Below are 20757 nucleotides of genomic sequence, written 5' to 3'. Positions count from 1 at the left end.
TATTATAATAATATAAGGGTTGAATTTTAAACATTTAATATTCTAGGGTTTGGAATTAAATGTTTCATTAGTGAGACTTTACAAATTCCAAAACTTGATGGCAAGTTTTGAAACTCTTCAAAACTCTTCATTTCCATAACTTATGAGTTTAATGTCATTTTAATGGATGGGACTTTTCATGTTCCATAACTTGAGAACAAGTTATGGAACTCATTAACACCATTTAGATCAATTTTAACAAATAAAATTATCATATAATCTAGGATTGATCTAACCAAACTCATAAAGCAAGATGATATCAAATCAACAATTTACAAGTAATTTTGTTTATCATATAAACCAACAATTATCTAAAAAATTTGACAATTATCTTTTGATTGGATGAGTAGAATCACTACCAAATCAGAAAAAACAGATTTTATGATACAAAACAGTTTGTGGTAGTGATCCTAATCCAATATAGACCAAAAAACCCGAAAATTTGCCATCTGCCAGTGCAACTCGTCGAGTCAGGCTTTGGACTCGTCGAGTTCATCAATGGACTCGACGATTTCAGCCTGGCAGAAGGCCTTTTTCAGTTTGCTTCAACTTTGAACAATCAAAAAAGCAATAATATAACAGAAAACTACCCTAGGCTCTGATACCACTGATTGGTTTTGAGCACTATAACACTCCTATGGTGCACATCCAACCTTAGATGCTTTGGATCTAAGTTTTCTCTAATTATATATGCAAACAACTTTTTCCAAAGCATGAAACCTAATCTAGCATACAACATGACATATGAATCAAAAAACTAGTTATAGAATTACCTCTTGTTGTAGCTTGTTGTGTTTAGCCTTTAAGAACTTAGCACCCCAAGTGTGATGCCTCAAATGCTTCACAAAACACCACCAATAATTTGGAGAACTTGAGAGAGATTACTATGCACTCAAAATGGGCTCTATGAACTCTAAGAACACAAGGGTAACCGATTTTAGGCCATAGGGGTCATATATATATATATATATATATATATATATATATATATATATATAGTGTAGGAATCCAAGGGTCGTGGGTAAACCCTAATCCATACACTTGGGCTTGTAATGGACTAACACTTTATGGATTCTTACATAAGCTTAGCCCATAACTAATCCACCATGGATTATTAGCCCAATATATATATATATATATATATATATATATATATATATATATATATATATATATATATATCATTGATTTACATAATCAGCCCCTGTATACTTAATTAGTCTATTTTGATCACTAAACTAATTCCAAATTAATTATTGACCAATACTAATTAAATAATATGATTCCTCTATTAATATATTATACTTATAATATATTAATGAATCATATATAACCTCTTTCTCAAATGTTCATCCTATCATATTGTTTTGGTGAATGCAACCCAAAATGGACCATGCTACTTTCGGGTCAAGTACATACCAATTATAGTTATGGACTTAGACACCTTATCCAACATATTCAACATTCAATAGGAGGTGCTATGTGCCAACCATATTCTTTCCATTATTCCATGGACCGTATCATGGTCTTCCTTGCCAGGCCGGGGACCAAAACCCTAGGTCTTACAGACAAGTGCCAGGAGCCACCTCCTGGTCTTCCATTGTAAGCATCACACAGACAACTAGCATACAATCTATAACTACTTATCTACTTAACTGCCAGAGTCGAAACTCTAATCTTGCATACAGATTTGCTAGGAGCCAACTCTTGGTCTTTCATACAAACCCCAAAGGCCGCCCCCTGGTCTTCCGGTAATAAATTAACCAATAGGGTCGACATTGGTGCCTTCGACCCATATTATAGTGAGGAGACTCACCTCGCACTGCTGAATCACACTGATAATCCCTGGCTGCTGGTCCGACAATTCCTCAAGCTATCAATATCAAGTAACACCTAATTAACAATTGGAGTCGAATCTATATCCTTCAATCCATACATAAGGTAAAAAGACCATTTTACCCCCTTCCTATCTTGGCCCAAGACTAAGGCCCAATCTTTCAATCCAAAAGATCCAAAACCAATTAACCATCCAAGGCCCACATATGGCCCAATTTGTAACAACCCGTTATTTTTAAAGTAAAATCCGATGAATCTGTGTGGGTTAGAAAATAATTTAAATTATATAAATAATGTTTATATAAGTTTTTGGAATCTCTTTTCCGGCCGAAAACCCAACCGTGTATAAGTTTTTCCTTCGAAAACTTAATCATTTGTCACCTTTTACACTCGAAAAGACTCTCATTTTGCTCCCAAGGATCATCCAAGAACATTCATACCTTCAAGTGAAAACCTTCAAATCATCATATTTTCACCAAGAACACCAAGAACATCCTTCAAATCTTCAAGTGACCGAAAACACCCAGGACCGAGAACCTGTGTTCGGCTGAGAACCCGTTTTCGGAGAGAGAACCCCTTTGGAACCGAAAACTCTCTTCAACACTTATACAATTCTCGGTAATTATTCCTAACACAAAACAAGTGTTTTCTAACACTTTAATTAATGGTTTCGCTAATTTAAATACGATTATGTGTTTAACTATTATTTGGATACCGTTAATTCTGCGCACCTCAATCCGAGGATCATCTCTACAGCACCGCTATCATTACACAAACACATACTAGAGGTGAGTTCATACCCCTACCTTTTCAACGTTTTTAATGTTTTTAGGGGGAGAATACAAGTAAAACATAAGGACTTTGTGTTTATACAAACCTTTTTAACAGTTTTAAAACCTTTGCAATGGATTCAAACCGAGTATTCGCTACATTTCATAAAAATATTCTTATATTTTTGGGAAGCACTACTCTAATACAATACACAGAACAAGAACATTTATTCAAACTATAGTAGGTATAGTTTAGGAAGCACTACTCTAATACATTGATACAAGTATACACTACTAAAATATTATTTAAGTATAATTATTTTACATTAAAAAGTACATTATTACAAGGCAATACATAAAGTTTCTAGTACAAGAGCACACTACAACACCACACGTAAACTAGTTAATACAGAGTTGTGAGGCACTACTTCAATTGTACCCCTCGGGGTACGGAACTAAATCCTATACAGTATAACCAGAGTCTCCTGGAGGGAGAGCGTGAGATTTGTGTATAGATCTATACGGGACTGACAATCCCACACCTGAACTGCTAGCTACAGTTGGGCCGACATGCCTGGGGTGACAAATGTCATAACTTTCAGACGCCTGAAGAACGTCGTAGAGGTCACTAGGTCATATCAAGCATGGTTATATGAAACTCACAACAATATTACTAAAACATATGTTTACGGGATTAATACTACTTTAATGGTTTTATTGTATTTAATAAAACTACAATACATTACTTTACACTACAGCTGGAGGTACCCAGGCATACATACAAAGGTTTTCATACAAACACTACTATGATATATTACATTACACTACAGCTGGTGGTATCCAGGCATACATACCAAGGTTTTTATAAAAATACAGATATAGTACACTATTTTCTAGTACTGGGTACTCTAATACAACATACAATTATAAGGAACATACATGAAACAGTTTATCTATTTAGAAGACTACATTACATTCACTATAGAAGATATTGGATTTTCTGGAAAAACATGTTAGCATTTTCAAAGTTCACAGTTAAGTTTCTATCGCTAAAACATACTTATGAACTCACCAACTTAAATGTTGATACACTTTCAAAATCACTTGTATTCTCAGGAAACCAGTAGACAGGTACACCCGCAGGATTTTGAGAAGACGGAGCTTTTTAGAGTCTCGTCTTTTATACTTTTGTTATATACTTTTGACGTCATACAAATTATGTTATGAATAGATGTAAATACAATATTTTATTAATGTAATGGTTGTGCTTGCTTGATTACTATTAGACAATTGTTGTGATACTGTACATGACGTCCTCCGCCCTCGAACGTTTCTGCCGTTCCGGTTTTGGGGGTGTGACAGATTGGTATAAGAGCATTGTTTATAGTTAACTAAGTATATCAAACCATACAAGATATACAACTGTAAACACTATGGGGCCGAAGCGCTCCGAACTAAAAGTATACTTTTAAAAATATAAGTATTTTACAAGAAGTATACGAGTATGCATACATACTAGAAGCATTATCACGGTAAGAACTACATAAAAGTATTTAGGATGAATTGGACACTACGGTTAAACTTGAATAGTTATGTAATCATATATGGGATAAATATAACCTGATCAACTAAATTTGTCCGAGATATGACCAACATGTGTTTGAGAGTGAATGTGGTGTTGCAACAAGTCTAAAATATACCAAACTCTATACAAAGGAAACAATAGAACCAAGCATATAGTTAAAATACTATAAGAGTATTTTCTGGCACTATAACACTATATAGATTCGTTACAAGTATTACTAATTCTCACAATTGACAATCTGTGATTATTTACTCATTTTAGTAAATATCTATTGTAAATTGCTGGTAGAGCACTATAGAAATCAGGTTATGATTCGTTTAGGACTAAGATATATCTTGTTCAATAATACCTGACTCATGAGCACTATAGAGGACTTATCGTCATTTCCTATTGAATCTTTTTAGAAAAAGATGCCTCCAAAGAAGTCCAACAGGAAGAAAACCAACCCTCCAACAAATCCACCACCTCCTCAGTATGACCCTGTTGTTTTCCAAGCAGCAGTGATAGCCGCCATGGTTGCCGCTATGTCGCAGATTCATGCAAGTGGTACTAGAGGGGCGGGTAGTGGTGCCAACCCTTCCAACCAAGGAGATAGTCACGGACACCCAAGGGATTGCTCCTACAAGGACTTCACAAACGCTAAACCTCGATCTTTTGATGGCACTGGAGGTGTCAATGCCTTGACCCGTTGGTTCGAGAAGATCAAATCAATATTTGAAATCTGCGTATGTCCTGAAACGAGCAAAGTAAAATTTGCAGCGTGCACTTTCACAGATCGAGCCCTTAGTTGGTGGAATAGCCAAGTCAAGTCCCTGACTCTTCTGATAGCCAATGCTATGAGTTGGGACGATTTAAAATAACTCATGTTAGCAGAATATTGTGCGCGGGGTGAGATGCAAAAACTAGAGCAGGAGCTCTGGAGCCTGAAGATGAAGGGCTCTAATATTGCTGCATACACTGCTAGGTTCAGTGACCTGGCTCTACTGTTCCCCGAGATGGTCACCCCGGAGAGTAAAAAGGTGGAGAGATACATCTGGGGATTGAAACCCCCGACTCAAGGAAATGTCTTAGCTGCCAATCCACTCACATTTGACAGTGCCAAACGTCTGGCACATACATTAATAGATCACGGAGATCGCCAAGAATCCGTGTCAGCCGCTCCCGAACCACCTAAAGAAGGTGGTGGAAAGAAGAAATTTTGGAACAAGCGAAAGGGCCAATCTTCGCAGGAGCCCTCCAAGAAACAGCAAACGATGGAAGTTCACGGTGCTACCATTCCTGTTGTTGTTCCCACCACTCAAGCACCTACTAGTCGATATGCTGGAACCCTCCCGAGGTGTGACAAATGTAATTTCCATCACCACGGACCTTGTCGGGAGATGCAATGCACTAGCTACAATAAGAAGGGGCATACATCCCGCTTCTTTAAGACGCCTACGCAGCCTAAAGCTCAAACCTCCGGAGCTGGAATAGGCCAGGCCTGTTATGGTTGTGGTGAGACCGGGCATTACAAGAGAGATTGCCCTAAACCAAGAAATGTTGGCAACACGGGGAGAGTGCTAACAATGAGTCAAGAGGAGGCAATAGCAGACCCCACGGTAGTCACGGGTACGTTCCTTCTCGATAACTCTTATGCATGCATACTATTTGATAGTGGTGCGGAGAGGAGCTTTGTTAGCCATAAATTTAAGCACTTACTCAAACACAAACCACAACCACTACACAAAACATTCACTATCGAGATGGCTAACGGGAAGAAAGAGAGCACTAACGACATATTCATAGGCTGTACCCTCACTCTAAACGACTATTCTTTCCCAATCCACCTTATGCCGATCTCCATAAAAAGCTTTGACATCATTATTGGCATGGACTGGTTGAGTCCTCATTGTGCTGACATCATTTGCTATGAAAAAGCCATCCGCCTCAATCTGCCAAATGGCGAAGCCCTCGTTATTTACGGCAACAAACTTAGTTCGAACCTTCGTATCATTTCATGTATCAAAGCCCAAAAATACCTACAAAAAGAGTGTCACACATTCCTAGCCCATGTTGTCAACGAAAAACAAGAAGTAAAAGACCTCGAGAGCATTCCCAAAGTCTGTAATTTTCCTAATATCTTCCCTGAAGATCTTCCAGGAATTCCTCCCGAACGTCAAGTCAAGTTCTGAATCGACTTAATTCCTTGAGCTACCCTAGTAGCCAAATCCCCGTATCGCTTAGCGCCAGCAGAAATGCAAGAATTATCCAGCCAATTAAATGAACTGCTCAGTAAGGGATTCATCCGGCCGAGCTCTTCACCCTGGGGAGCACCGGTCCTGTTTGTGAGAAAGAAAGACGGATCGTTCCGCATGTGCATAGACTACCGCGAACAAAACAACCTCACTATTAAGAACCGATACCCTCTCCCGCGAATAGATGACCTCTTCGATCAACTCCAAGGAGCCAGCTACTTTTAAAAGATAGACCTGAGATCGGGGTATCACCAATTACGAGTCCATGAGAATGATGTTCCCAAAACAACATTTCGAACTCATTATGGTCACTACGAGTTTGTAGTACTGCCCTTCGGTCTAACGAACGCACCTGCGGTATTCATGGATTTAATGAATTGGGTGTGCTGACTCTTCCTAGACAAATTCGTGATTGTTTTCATAGATGATATACTTATCTATTCATGAAGCAAGGAAGAACATAGTCAGCACTTGAGACAAGTCTTAGAAACATTAAGGATGGAAAAGCTTTATGAAAAGTTCTCAAAGTATGAATTTTGGATTAGGAAGGTAAACTTCCTTGGTCACGTGGTCAGTGAAGAACGAATATGTTGGATAAGGTGTATAAGTCCATAACTATTTCTGGTATGTACTTGACCCGACCCGGCATGGTCCATTTGGGTTGCATGGCACAATGCAATTGGATAAACTAAAATGAGAGAAATAACACTTATGGTTTATTAATATATTATAAGTTCTAATATATTAATAATATTATTTAATTAGTTTGATCAAGAATTAATTTAGAATTAATTAAGTGATCAAAAGATAACTAATTAAATATATGGGTAGATTATGTAAATCTTCCATATCTTATATAGTGGGCTAAGAGGCTCCATGGATTATCAAGTTGGGTTCCACCCATAGGATGCTCCATGGATGCTCCATGGGAGTTACAAACCCATGGGTCATGGAAATGAAGAGTCATGACACATTAGGGTTTACATGGTGTAACCCTAGATGTGTCAACACTATATAAGAAACCCATTCTCCACCAAAATCGGCTACACACTAAGAAACAAGAGGGCTAGAGCCGATTTTGCAAGTGTAAGATTCTCTCAAAGTTTACTCCTTTGCATTTGGTGTTGTGTGAAGCATTTGAGGCATCACACTTGGGGTGCTAGGCTCACAAGGTTTCAAGGATCATAATCAACAACAAGGTAAGTTATTCTATCTTTCATTCAAGTTAAAAATGTTCCCCATGTATGCTAGATAGGAATATAACCTTGGAATTCAACTTTGCATGATTATTAGACAAACATAGATCCAAGGTTATTAGGGTTGCATGTACACTTAGGAAGTGTTAGAATGCTCAAAACCCATCAGAATACACATGGACCCATCCAAAATAAAGGCGATAGAGAACTGGTCAACACCCAGAACGCTATCAGAAATCATTCAATTTCTAGGAGTTGCTGGCTACTACCGCAGGTTCATACGAAACTTCTCCAGAATCGCTAAACCGCTTACTACCCTGACTCAGAAGGGTGTAATTTTTAGTTGGGGAGAAAAACAAGACACTGCGTTCAAAACACTTAAGCAAGCCCTGTGCAGGGCACCTATCTTGTCTCTTCCAGAAGGGACAGAAGATTTCGTTGTATACTGCGATGCATCCAATCAGGGGCTAGGCTGTGTGCTTATGCAGCGAGGAAAAGTTATTGCTTATGCCTCAAGACAGCTAAAGACACACGAGGTCAACTACACAACTCATGATCTTGAGTTAGGAGCAGTTTTATTTGCTCTAAAGATCTGGAGACATTACCTTTACGATACCAAGTGCACTATCTTCACCGACCACAAAAGCCTTCAACACATCTTGGATTAGAAAGATCTTAACATGAGACAGCGACGATGGGTAGAACTACTCAATGATTATGAATGCGAAATTCGCTATCATCCCGGTAAAGCCAATGTAGTAATCGATGCCCTTAGTCGAAAGGAGTACTCAAGTCGTAGAGTGAAGGCACTAACCATGACAATCCATTCACATCTGTCCACTCAAATCAAGGAGGCTCAGTTAGAGGCTTTGAAGCTGGATAATGTGGCAGATGAAGCCCTAAGAGGAATGGAGAAAAACTTAGAAATCAAGGATGACGGAGTTCGTTACTTCATGAATCGGATCTGGACACCGAAGATTGGTGGATTCCGAGAGGTTGTCATGAATGAAGACCATAAGACACGATACTCCGTTCATCCAGGTTCAGATAAAATGTATCTGGATCTCAAGAAACTCTATTGGTGGCCAAACATGAAAGCGGAGATTGCTACCTTTGTGGGCAGGTGCCTAACTTGTGCCAAAGTCAAGGTAGAATAGCAAAAGCCCTCAGGTTTACTTCAGCAGTCAGAGATACCTGAGTGGAAGTGGGAGCGAATTATAATGGATTTCATAACCAAGTTGCCCAAGACCCCGGGTGGTCATGACACCATTTGGGTAATCGTCGACAGATTAACCAAGTCCGCTCACTTCCTACCAATTAAGGAGTCAGACAAAATGGAGAAATTGACCAGAACTTACATCAAAGAGATTGTATGACTGCACGGTGTGCCAATCTCTATTATCTCTGATAAAGACAGTAGATTCACCTCAAGATTTTGGCAATCGCTACAGAAATCTTTGGGGACTAAACTGGACATGAGTACAGCCTACCATCCACAAACCGACGGGCAGAGTGAGAGAACTATACAAAACCAAGAAGACATGCTGAGAGCCTGTGTGATTGGCTTTGGTAAAGCACGGTATACCCATTTGCCACTAGTCGAGTTTTCATACAACAATAGCTACCACTCTAGCATCAAGGTTGCCTCGTTCGAAGCCCTATATGGCCGCAAGTGTAGATCCCCTCTGTGATGGGTTGAAGTAAGAGACACGCAACTAGCTAGAGGCCAAATTCCTAACAACACTCTCACTGGCCCGGAGATCATTTGGGAAACCACAAAAAAGATTGTCTAAATCCGAGAACGACTAAAAGCCTCTACAGATAGACAAAAGAGCTACGCAGACAAAAGACGAAAACCCTTGGAATTCTAGGTTGGTGACTGTTTTCTGTTGAAGGTCTCACCTTGGAAGGGCATGATACGCTTCGGAAAGCGTGGAAAACTAAATCCAAGGTACATAGGACCGTTCGAAATCCTCGCTAGAATCGGCCCAGTAGCTTAAAAACTTCGTCTACCACAAGAACTTAACAAAGTGCATCCTGTCTTCCACGTGTCAAATTTAAAGAAGTGTCTATCTGACGAAACTCTTGTGATTCCACTCAACGAGATCGAGGTAAACGAGAGTCTTAATTTTGTGGAAGAACCTGTAGAAATTATGGATAGGGAAGTCAAGCGAACGAAACAGAGTCGCATACCGATAGTGAACGTTCGCTGGAATGCCAAGCGGGGACCTGAATTCACTTGGGAGTGAGAGGATCAAATGAAAAAAAATTACATGCACCTTTTTCCTAGTCCATGATGTATTCGTCTTAGAATGAATTTCGGGACGAAATTCCCTCTATCGGGGGGATGATGTAACAACCCGTTATTTTTCAAGTCAAATCCGATGAATAAACTTTCGAGTTTTATTTATTTCGTAAGTCCGTGAGGGTTAGAAAATAATTTAAATTATATAAATAATGTTTATATAAATTTTCGGAATCAAAAACACTCGAAAAATCAACATCTTTCCCGTCGAAACCAAAAACCCTCGCACCAAAACCCTTTTCGGCCGAAAACCTTCGGACCGAAAACTGATTTCGGCTGAAATCTCTTTTCCGGCCGAAAACCCAACCGTATATAAGTTTTTCCTTCGAAAACTTAATCATTTCTCACCTTTTACACTCGAAAACACTCTCATTTTGCTCCTAAGGATAATCCAAGAACATTCATACCTTCAAGTGAAAACCTTCAAATCATCATATTTTCACCAAGAACACCAAGAACATCCTTCAAATCTTCAAGTGACCGAAAACACCCAGGACCGAGAACCTGTGTTCGGTTCGGCCGAGAACCCGTTTTCGGCCGAGAACCCGTTTTCGGCCGAGAACCCCTTTGGAACCGAAAACTCTCTTCAACACTTATACAATTCTCGGTAATTATTCCTAACACAAAACAAGTGTTTTCTAACACTTTAATTAACGGTTTCACTAATTTAAATACAATTATGTGTTTAACTATTATTAGGTTACCGTTAATTCCGCGCACCTCAATCCAAGGATCATCTCTACAACACCACTATCATTACACAAACACATACTAGAGGTGAGTTCATACCCCCACCTTTTCAACGTCTTTAATGTTTTTAGGGGGAGAATACAAGTAAAACACAAGGACTTTGTGTTTATACAAACCTTTTTAACAGTTTTAAAACCTTTGCAATCGATTCAAACCAAGTATTCGCTACATTTCATAAAAATATTCTTATATTTTAACCCTTTTGTAACATGTCGAGCTTAAGGGTGTTATACTTTCATACAATTAAATTGCAAACGTTTTCAATACACTACAGAACATTACATTTAAACTATAATTGGTATAGTTTCGGAAGAACTACACTATTTTGCTAAATACAATACACAGAACAATAACATTTATTCAAACTATAGTAGGTATAGTTTGGGAAGCACTACTCTAATACATTGATACAAGTATACACTACTAAAATATTCTTTAAGTATAATTATTTTACATTATTACAAGGCAATACATAAAGTTTCTAGTACAAGAGAACACTACAACACCACACGTAAACTAGTTAATACAGGGTTGTGAGGCACTACTTCAATTGTACCCCTCGGGGTACGGAACTAAATCCTATACAGTATAACCAGAGTCTCCTGGAGGGAGAGCGTGAGATTTGTGTATAGATCTATAAGAGACTGACAATCTCACACCTGAACTGCTAGCTACAGTTAGGCCGCCAGGCCTGGGGTGACAAATGTCATAACTTTCAGACGCCTGAAGAACGTCGTAGAGGTCACTAGGTCATATCAAGCATGGTTATATGAAACTCACAACAGTATTACTAAAACATATGTTTACGGGATTAATACTACTTCAATGGTTTTATTGTATTTAATAAAACTACAATACATTACTTTACACTACAGCTGGAGGTACCCAGGCATACATACAAAGGTTTTCATACAAACACTATTATGATATATTACTTTACACTACAGTTGGTGGTATCCAGGCATACAAACCAAGGTTTTCATACAAATACAGATACAATACACTATTTTCTAGTACTGGGTACTCAATTACAACATACAATTATAAGGAACATACATGAAACAGTTTATCTATTTACAAGACTACATTACATTCACTATAGAAAATATTGGATTTTCTGGAAAAACATGTTAGCATTTTTAAAGTTCAAAGACTAGTTTCCTATCGCTAAAACATACTTATGAACTCACCAACTTAAATGTTGATACACTTTCAAAATCGCTTGTATTCTTAGGAAACCAGTAGACAGGTACACCCGCAGGATTTTGAGAAGACGGAGCTTTATAGAGTCTCGTCTTTTATACTTTTGTTGTATACTTTTGATGTCATACAAATTATGTTATGAACAGATGTAAATACAAAATTTTATTAATGTAATGGTTGTGCTTGCTTGATTACTATTATACAATTGTTGTGATATTGTACAATTTTTCATTTTTAAATAATGAAATCATTTCCATAAATTATAAAATCCCAATAACAATTGTTTTCAAAATCCATAACATCAGATAAATTATTCATAAAATCAGAGTGTCCCCAAACAAAACGCCAAAGAGTGCATGCCGCGCTATCACGTCGGGCCCTTGCCCTTAGATCCTAAAGTACCTGAAACAACCAACAAATTGGAAGCTAATGCTTAGTGAAGTCCCCAGAGCATACCCCATATAATCCACGTAAACATATAATCCATGTCAATCAAATACGCCATGCATATAAACATATAAGGATGCCCAGGACACCCTCCAGGGTCTTACTCCAGGATGTCATGCACCCCCACATGGTCTTACACCTATGTGACATGGGCACCCCCCATGGTCTTACTTGGAACGCCATGGGCACCCCTACAAGGTCTTACAACCAAGTGCCATGGGAACCCCCCATGGCCTTTACCTGGAATGCCATGGGCACCCCACATGGTCTTACAACCAAGTGACATGGGCACCCCCATGGTCTTTCATGCAAATATCACAGCAACAACTAGCATACCACATAGCATATAACCAACTAGCATACCACCTAGCATATAACAACCTAGTGTACCACATATCACAAAATGGTCCAGCCTTGGTGCCTTCGACCCATTAGTATGGTGACGAGACTCACCTCTGTCTGCTGAACTCGAAAGTTGCTCTCCTAACAGTCCGAAACCACCCATGCTGAACAATAATGCCATTAACCTAAAATTAGGATTGAATACAATCTAATTAAAGAGCCCAATTTCCTAAGCACAAGTCCTTCCACAATGGCCCAAAAGTATTTCCTTTGCTAATGGGATTAAAGTCCATGTCCAAAGCTATTAATGGGCCACTTGGCCCAATCAGGACCAACCATAGCAACCATGACCCAAAACAGAGAAATTGGACCACCAAATCAAAACATAACCAGGCCCAATAACTGATTAAGGCCCAAAGGGCTTACAAGCCCAAACCCATCTGAGTGCGTACGCCTTACGTACCACTCCTGTATGCTCAACGTATTGGCTCCTTTAGTCGTACGCGTTGCGTACATGCTTCTACGCACGGCGTACTTGTCTGCAATGCACAAATGACCATTAAGCTCTTAATGATTGGAATATTAACGTTAAGCTTCATATATGAGTCCATTAAGACGTTCTAACGCATAAAGTTGGAAACTTTATGCCCTTGCATGCTCTATATGTTCCCAACAACCCCTTATAACCCATTCATACCTTTCCAAGGGTCTTAACTCATGCATGAGGTCAAAACACCCATCAAGATAGCATTTTTATGGTATGAATGAACTAAGGGACCTCATATCTACGCTTCCTAAGCTCTGGAGTTGATAAAACTCCCAAGAGATGATCCATGAACACAAATGGGACACTAAAGAAAACCCTAGCTCAATCTCATGAATAAGATGGCAAGATTAAAACTTTATACCTCCAGAAGCTCCTCAAGGTGAACTAGATGTAGGATCTTGAAGCTCAATACCACACCAAGCTTGCTTAATAACTTCTTCTTCTTGAATAAACTCTAAAATGGCCACAAATACACTCTTTAAGCTCAAGAACACTCTTACAAGGAAACTTTGGTGTAAAAAGGTGAGATGAGGCTATGGAGGCTGAATAGGGTTTGGTCCAAGAGGCTTAAGGATGTTTAAACAGGTGTCAAGTCCGAAAATTAGGTTTTTGCTCCTCTGTCGCATACACCCCGCGTATCTCTAGGTACGCCCCGCGTACACGGCTACCCTCCGCGATCATTCATCCTTAGTATGCTAAGTGTACTCCTGGAGTACGCCCCGCGTACTAAGTATCATTATGCTATATAATTTCAATTTAAGGGTTCAAATGATAATATCTGATTTGGAGTGTTACAGAAGGGGTAGGCCAACACTCATATATGCTAGGCAATATCCGGTTGGAAGAGACCGAAGGGGTAGGCCAGCACCCGGATATGCTAGGAAGTATGTTTATTGTATGGTATGTGGAATTTGGGGAACTTACTAAGCTCCGTGCTTACGATTTTCAGTTTTGGTTTCAGGTACCTTCAGTTTTCAAATAAAGGATTTCGTGATGATCGTAACGCATACACCTATGTTTTTTCCACAATATGTGATTTCTGGGAATGAACTCTGATAAATGTTTTATTTAAAATGCTTTTCAATGGGTGAACAAAGTTACAATAGTGTTTTGGTTATATTGAAAATGAAATTTTTACCATGGGATTTTGGGATGTTACAGAGTCGTTATCTCTTAGGCGTTCCTATTGAGTTAGAATGCCACCTGAGTTCTATGGGTTCCATATTAGTACAGATGGTGATACATTTACTAGTGATAGTACACTGGTAAATTTGGCTGAACCTTCTAACTTCAAGGAATCCATGGCGGGCCTGAGTCTGCTAAGTGGAAAGAGGCAATGGACAGCGAGATCAAGTCCATGTATGACAACCAGGTTTGGAATTTGGTTGACAATGTATCAGATCGTAAGACAGTTGGGTGTAAATAGATCTTCAAGAAGAAGACCGAAATGGATGGAAAGGTACACACTTTCAAAGCTCGACTGGTTGCGAAGGTCTTTACTCAAAACCCAGGGGTTGACTATGATGAAACCTTCTCACCAGTAGCTAAGATTAAATCTATTAGGATAATGCTAGCTATAGTTGCATTTCATGACTATGAAATTTGGCAGATGGATGTCAAAACTACTTTCTATAATGGGAAATTGGTTGAGGATGTTTACATGAGTCAGCCAGAGGGTTTTGTGGATGCGAAGTACCCCAATAGAGTGTGTAAACTTGAGAAATCAATCTATGGATTGAAATAAGCTTCTTGCAGATGGAATCTTTTCTTTGACGAGAAAGTTAAAGAGTTTGGCTTCTCTAGAAGTGAAGATGAATCTTGTGCATATGTCAAAGGTTGTGGGAGTATAGTTACCTTCCTAGTATTGTATGTTGATGACATACTTCTTATAGGAAACGACATTCCAACTTTGCATGAAGTTAAGTCTTGGATTGGAAAGTGTTTCGCTATGAAGGATCTGGAAGAGGCTGCTTATTTTCTGGGGATAAGGATTTTGAGAGACAGGAGTAAAAAGTTGATTGGACTTAGTCAAATTACATGCTTGGATAAGGTACTAAAGCGTTTTAGTATGGAGAATTCCAATAAGGGATAATTACCTATCCAGAGTAATACCAAGCTGAGTAAGACTCAGATTCTGAGTACTGATGCAGAGATAGCAGAAATGAGTCGAGTTCAACATTCTTCCGTCGTTGGAGGAGCAGTAACCTGGCTGGGTGTTTACCCTTAATGGAGGAGCGGTAACCTAGAAAAGTTCCAAACAAGAGACAGTGGCTGATTCTACCTGTGAATCAGAGTACATAGCAGCAAGTGAAGCATCAAAGGAGGCCATATGGTTGAAGAACTTCATCAGAGACCTTGGAGTTGTGCCAACCATTAAGGAGCCAATGGATATTTTCTGTGATAATGAAGGAGCGGTTGCCTTAACAAAGGAACCAAGAGATCATGGCATATCGAGTCACATCGATTGAAAATACCATTTCATTAGACATAGAGTAGAAGAAGGTCACCTCGTCGTAAAGAGGGTATCGTCTGAAGAGAATCTAGCAGATCCCCTCACAAAGGGTCTGAGTAGGATTAAGCACGTTCAGCATGCTAGAAGCATTGGTCTAAAGGAAGATATTAGTTTTAGTAGTTAGATAGTTTAGAAACTTGTAACAAAGTAAATGTAATTGACATTTGATGACTAAATAATAGAGAATTATTCATGAGTTTTGTTTACTATCTATTGTCAATTGTTTATTCTTGTGTTTCAATTTTGCATGTTTTACTTCCGGAATAATTAGATTATTCAAACATCCACAGTCGATCATACTTTTGGAAGTAAGTAGTGAATCAAGACTGTCATGAATTGGATTGTAGATTGTCTAAAGGCTTTAGACAAAGCAATAGTTTGTTGCAATATTCATGAGTACTTTGAAATAGAGAATTTAAGTATTGGATTAACCCACGCTCAGAGAATTACTTCATGGAATTTATCACGAGTAATTCTGAGACGATAATATCTTACAATCTTTAAACGGGGACTTATGAGTTGTTGTTTACAAGTTGGTTGTGCATTGATAATGCGTAAACACATTGGTAACTTGATGTTATAAAATGTATTGTTGTGCATTATTTGATGATTAATAGTGCAAGCATATAAGTCAAAGTTTATCTGTTCCTTTTTCCATAATGGGAAAAGCGATATTTATGGCCTCTCGATGATTTGGTGGTGACTTATAGTGTCGAGCCCGACCAGGACTGAATTGATGTGTTCGATTAGTAGTTCCTTGTCATACAAATCAGAAATCGGGAAACAAAGTATTGGACAATGAGATTGATTCGGTTCCATGTCATTTGTCCACGTGATATCTTGCAGAACAGAGGATTATAAGATCACTTATCTTAGGACACGTAACTAATTGGGTCAGAATTCGAAAGCGGCTTTGAGAGCTACAATTTGCTGATCGATTTAGAAGGATATACTGGCAACTATATTTATTAGACTTATATAAGTGGTATAATGTTGGATTAGGTGTCTAAGCCCATAACTATAATTGGTATATACTTGAATTGATAGTAGCACAGTCCTTTTGGGTTGCCTCAAGACTAGCAACTGGGAAGGATGATTTTGGAGAAAAAGGTTGGTTTATTAATTTGGTTAATAAATGGAAATAAGTAATTTATTAATATATTATGAGAATAATATATTAATTATAAATAGTAATATTTAATCAGAAATTAATTAGAACTAATTTTGGGATTAAAAGAATTAATAAAAAGTGTAGGGACTGAATTGTAATTGTTCAATAGTTGAGCAAGAGGCAATCTAGAACCCTCCATAGGCTATGGATGGTTTCTAGAGCCTTAGGGTTTCTAGAATAGACTCTTATTGGATAATCAGGAAAGTAGATAATTACCTGGTTTAAGATAATCTTGGATTTGTGCTTATCTAGGGTTTCCTGACTGCACTATAAATAGGGCTGATACCCTACGAATTTCGATCACTCCTTCTTGAAGAGCACCAACCGAAAATTAGCCTCCTCTCTCTTTCTCCATAATCTTCTTCAATTGCTAGTGTTAGGTATGAGCCATTAGAGGCGTGAAAATTATGACGCTTGTTCTCAAAGTCTCAACAACACTAAAGGATTTGGATTATTATTACTAAATAACAATCAAATGTATGTTTTGTAACCCTAATTATGTAATTTTGATTATATGCTAGTGTTATAGGGTTTCTACATTGTTGTTTACATGGTATGTTCAATTAGAGAAAACGTAGATAAATTTTAGGGTTGCATACACACATAGGATTGTTTGTGATGCTCAAAACCCATCAATAACTATGTAGAGTTTGATTTTAAACATGTATTCCCCCCCCCCCAAAAAAAATATTTTCAAAAATGAGCTCGTGAACTCACCTGTAATTCATGAAACCATTGATGTAGGGTAAAAAAACCACAAGTTCGGCACTAGAGAGGCTCCCTACAGTCATTGGTATGGATTTTAAGAGAGAGAGAGAGAGAGAGAGATGTGTTGCAATGTGAGAAAGGATCCGTCGAGACTTGCTATTTATAGAAGGTTGGGATGCACGCCGTGCATTGCGTACTGCATAATATGCGTGCGAACCACCTTGATGCTTACACGTGTCCTCTACCTATGGGGCCACGTCATCCGTATCCTAGAGGATCATGGTGCCAGAAAGCGCGTCGCGCATGGCGCACGAGTGAATGCGACGATGTTTTCTAGTCCTTGCAAATCAATAACTCTCGCATATGAACTCCGTTTTCTACGACTCTTATATATCCTTGTAGATCTCATCGTTCTCTGCAACTTTCCTTTTGGTCGTTTTTGCTGGTTTTGACTTCTGTTTTTCAACTAGTTTTTACTACTGTTATGATTTTATAAAAATCATATCTTTCGTATACATTTTCCGTTTTAGGCGTTCTTTGCTTCATAATTCTTACTTTAAGTAGTACTATGATTGCTTAGTTGGCGCATTTTTCCAAAAGTCGACCATTTTCTTTGTAGTTTTGTCGTTGTAACATTTCAAGTATGATAGAATTTTGTTAGAGCAATAGCTATATTTCCCTCATATTGAGTTGTGTTGTTGCGAAATTTATATTTATGGGGTTACGGTAGTGTAAGGATTCTAAATATGCTAACCTGTTCTCAAAGTGATGCGACTTTTTGTGCACTTATTTTTGGGTCTATGGTTTGATGTCAATGAGGGTGATAGTCAAATATGTTGATATATATCGTATTATTGCGTTTTGGACGTTCTCTATTCACGGTGTTTGAGGACATATTTTCTGGGTTGTCACATCTTCCCCCTGTTGAAGGAAATTTTGTCCCCGAAATTCAACTTTTAGTGCCTGACATGAAGGCATTTGATTCAGACCATCTTAATGGAATTATTCCTATGGCGTAGTTTTATAGAAGTATTCTCTCTTCTTCAGGTTTGTTTTTGCAATGAGGTTTGGAATTTTTTTTTGAAGTTTTTTCGTGAGGATGATGGTAATGCCCATAAGTGATAAATGTTCAACCCTTTTAATTTTTAAATTATGTCGGGTATTTGTCGACTAGTGAAGAATTGTTTTGTGAGGTAGTTGGATGTATATTTGTATTTCTAGTTTTTCAATTTCTTGTCATTCTCTTAGTGCTTACATGCTTAGAGCCTTATTTCTATTTTGTTTTACACTAAGAGGAGACCTAGAGTTCCTATTGATCAATCGTGCTAAGGTTCCGTTGAACCTCTACTTTTTTGTTCTGCGATCTCGTAGTCTCTATTTTCAGATTTCTTATGTGTTTACATCGAGTTGTGGTTTCTTGTTTCTAAATTGTTTCGTACTAGATGTGGTGGTCCTTCTTATTAGGTTATATTACGTTTGGATACTTGACTTGTCTTAGTTGGATTTTGTAGAGTTTTCTCAGGGTTCTACTTCTAACTAAACAGTGGGAGATTTTTGAAATGTTGCGGATTTACTTAACCTAGCGGTTGTCATGGATTTCATAGTTTGTGTTGTTTTAAATGACTAGTGTAATACACTTCCTGACTACGTCTATGGGTAGTTTCTTGCGTTCGTAGTAGTTATTTTGACAGTCGGATCTCTATGACTCCTAGCTGTATGCCCCTTCGTGTCATAGACTTTCGGTTTTTGTTTTCTATTCTCTTCGTGCCTATACATCTAGGAAATTCTAGAATATTCTAATTAATCCCTTTGATTAATTAATATTCAAGCCCTTTAATTAATTAAAACATTTTAATTAATTACCAAAATAATTTCTAATTAGTTTATTAATTCCTTAATAATTTAACAACTTATTTATTTATATTTCCTTATGCTATTTGGGTCATGAGGCAGCCCAAAAGGATCCTGCTATTAGTAGAAATATTATCAAAGCAGTTAATGACATTGGAAACTATTTCTAACATACTGGAAAAATCACTACGCTTTGTACTTACTTTTTATATTAAAAAAAATTGGTTGAAAGTTTGGGACATTACACATATGCACATCAAAATGTGCATATATGCAAATTTATGAAAAATACTTTTTTCAAAAAAAAATCATCAAATTAAGCTCTTAAGGAGTGTCTTAATGATTTGTAAACTTAGTTTAAAGAAAAAGTTTGCTAGAATATGGTTTTGCAAAAACTTCTCAGGTAAACACTTGTTTCATAACGCTTACCACATTGGGAATCCCATAAGGGGATAGGCCAGTAATTTGCTAAAGGAGGTGTTATTCCAGTAGTGGCTTAAAATGTCTAGACAATTCCAATACCAATTGTCATTAAAAAGAATAAACAAACAACATATACCATATGAAAATAATGAAAAGTATCATAAAATGTTTATGGGATTTGACTCCAAACATTTAATCACATAAAGCATAATCAACATTTCAAGTAGTTGAAATGTGCCCATAATAGGAAAAACATCATGTACTCGCCTTAGTAGTTAATGTCAGTTAACTACAATACTTATTTTGATCCTTGCTTTGTTTCCATTTCTTTCCTACTTCAATTCCTAAAAATTGTCCCGTTAACTTTTCCATAAGCCATCAATACTTTTAGCTATAAACAACATTCTTTTCATAATCAACTTGGTCACTTGGTTCTTCTAACCAATTTGACATTTCTTTGGATAATGATAATATCCCACAATTTATACAAATTTCCAATGTTTATGGGTGCTTTGCATGAATACTCTAATTAATGAATTGTAGGAACATAAAACAATGCATTCATTTAAGCTCTTATACTTCCAAATTCGATTCATGAATATTCAACCAAGTAATCTTGTTTAACCAAGTAAAATTGTTTAATACATGTTATTTCTCGTGAATAACATGTTTACTGAACTTGTATCATGATTATCTATCCTTGATTTAACAGTATAATAAAATCCTAAAATTAGGGGTCATGAGCTCATTCCATAATCTTCAAGTTTAATCCATATAAAAGAAAGAACTTACCTTCTTACATTGTTTTCTTGAGTTGAATAGCAAAATCCCCTTGATT

This window comes from Lactuca virosa, chromosome 1, assembly GCF_052849685.1.
Source record: "Lactuca virosa cultivar CGN04683 chromosome 1, Lactuca_virosa_CGN04683_v6, whole genome shotgun sequence".
NCBI lineage: Eukaryota > Viridiplantae > Streptophyta > Magnoliopsida > Asterales > Asteraceae > Lactuca > Lactuca virosa.
Note: the sequence above shows the minus strand (reverse complement) of the source record.